This window comes from Rhea americana, unplaced genomic scaffold (genome assembly GCF_003343005.1).
Source record: "Rhea americana isolate MKP2758 unplaced genomic scaffold, rheAme1 scaffold_44, whole genome shotgun sequence".
NCBI lineage: Eukaryota > Metazoa > Chordata > Aves > Rheiformes > Rheidae > Rhea > Rhea americana.
The window spans coordinates 6,057,128-6,059,573 of record NW_028186579.1 but is presented as its reverse complement, the minus strand read 5'-3'; the positions used below and the strand labels follow the sequence as shown (position 1 = coordinate 6,059,573).

At 52.1% G+C, this 2,446-nt stretch overlaps 1 non-coding gene across 1 annotated transcript; it reads left to right on the top strand.

The window, feature by feature from the left end:
• Positions 1–277: 277 nt before the first annotated feature.
• TRNASTOP-UCA (transfer RNA opal suppressor (anticodon UCA)) lies at positions 278–364 on the top strand. The gene has a single exon. It is a non-coding gene; the product is annotated as a tRNA-Sec (tRNA).
• Positions 365–2,446: the final 2,082 nt, after the last annotated feature.

The window sequence follows — 2,446 nt, the reverse complement described above, 5'->3', positions numbered from 1 at the left end:
TCGGCTCCCGCGGGCAGGCGCGGCGGCCAATCGCCGCCCTCAGATTTGCATACGGCGCCCGGGCGCTTCTGGGCAGGCGGCGGGCGCGGCGGCGGGCAGCGAGACATGGCGCTGCCGCCCCGCCGTGGGCGCAGCCTGCCCGCCGGCCGGGGCGAGGGCGTCCGTGTGCCCTCAAAAGCAGGAAGGAASCGCACGGCGCCAGCATCCCCGCTCGCCATAACTGTGAGGTTCGGCAGCTCGGGGGGTTTATATAGCGCAGGGGGTGGCGCTACGAGTTGCCCGGATGACCCTCAGTGGTCTGGGGTGCAGGCTTCAAACCTGTAGCTGTCTAGCGACAGAGTGGTTCAATTCCACCTTTCGGGCGGCGCCGCGGCTCGTTTTGCCAGCGCGGCCGGTAGTGACGGTTTAACGGCTGCAGCCTGTCGCCGCTCGCGGGGCAGCGCGGGGCACCCCCCGGGCGCAGCGTTGCTGTCGCCGCGCTCGTCCCCTGCGGTGCCAGGGGTCAAGAGGCCGCGTCCCAGCTCGCTGCAGAGGGCCCTCATCACTGCTCTCCCTCTGCTCCGAGGGGCACCAAGGGGAAATGAGAGAGAGATGGTGCATCTGCACCGTTCCCATGAATGCCTTGGTTTGGGCACCTCAGCAAAACAAGTGTTTCCGTTGCATTGTTTTTCCCTAATCCTGGTGCCTTGTGTTTGACCATCCCTTTGGAGCAGGCTCATGCTGGACTGATGAAATAGCAGTGTGCTCCACACAGCTGAAGCAAGCAAAATCTCCCAAGGGTGCCTGGGTGACAATTCGATTTTAATTGGATTCTACTGAGCAGATCTTTTTAAACAGTGTCACACGTCCTACAAGAAAAGAAAAAAAGTAAATAACAGAAGCCATTCTCTAGATCTGCTCCATATTGACTGTAACCCATCTCCCACCCACGCTACAACAAAGATGCTTCACTTCAGCAGTAAGCACTGGTGCTAATAATGTCACCCAGCCCCATGAAAAATAAAGGTTAGTGTGAAGCTAAAAAACATATTCTTTGAGCAGAAGGCAGTTATTCTGTGATATCCCATTGCAACAACTCCAGCAGATGATTTGCAGAACCTCTCATTAGGACAGGACTCCAAACCGTCTCAGTATGGGGGCTTTCTTGAGGACATTTCCTCATCGTTTCCTGGTGCCACTGCCAGGAAGAGGGATTCTGCCAGGTGAATCCCACAGGGGAGAAAAGAAATACTGAGTCAGTTATCTGGTCTCTGGTGTTCCCGGGTGCTGTTTGGGCCTAACCCCGTCATCCATAGTTAAATATATGTCCCTCTGAGATCTAAGCTTAGATGACTGTACTTCCTTTACRCAGGAATGAGTTATTACTCATTCCACCTAAAACACTGGGAGGAGAAGGGAAGGGCCCAAAGTGCCCTAATACCACCACTGTTCAGCTACTATTGCTTCCAACTTAGTGAGYACCGTTGTCAACCAGAAACAAGCAGCTATGGTGCCAGCAAGGACTGTCCTTCTGTGAATCAGCTGGCCTGTGAGGGGAAATCTGGGGGAAAAAAATAGTAATTGCAGCTCACATGGCATACACCAGCTTTTTATTGCTTTGTGAAAGATGTGCGTGAGTTCTCCCCAGTGCAGCTGGGAGCGCGGTGAATCCCAGATGGCTATCTATCTGCTTCATGCCCCTCCAGCTACCAGGCTGTATCCGCTGCCCATAATGAACTTTCTATGTGGAATTTCACTCTGGCCTCAGAAACTGCTATCTGTGCTGTCGTGTGGCTGGGGGCTTTTGTTTGCGTCGGAGGGGGAGCACTGGAAAGGCCTTTGCCCARTAGTGGGCAGCTGAGGACGTTAAAGTTAGATGTCAGTAACCAAGTAGAACATAATACGGCTCTTTCATGTGGTGTTTATAACTGAACATACTGTTTTGTGTCAGCCTATTTTTTTCTTCCAAGAAGTAGTTTTGGATTAAATTATGACAATTACATTCTTATATTCACCCCCCCTCCAGCCCCCACCCTTGCCCTGCGTGCACACAAACACAAATGGGAATTATGTGCCCTGAGTGTGATTTGAACTATACAGCCTGGGATCTGTGCCTGGCATTGAGTTCACTTTTTTTTTTCTTCAGAACAAAAAAGACTACATCCATTCCACACTCTTTCATCGCCTTAGAATAAAGTGTGATGGTAAGATTGCTGGTGGGGGTGATTTGTCCCTGAGGGGAGCTAATGGGAAAAACAGACTTTCAAACACATGAGGAAGGAGGAGCCCAGACCACAAAGGCTGTGGTAAGCAGTTGAGGGGGTCTAAGTTTGGGAAATCCTGTGTGAAGTAATGCTACACAAGCCCCCTAAGCTGCCTACACAACCCCCAGTTGGTTCACCTACCCGGGCAGTACTTCATATGGTCAGTAATGCAGGAACATGTCAGGAAACTATCCCTTCTTTTG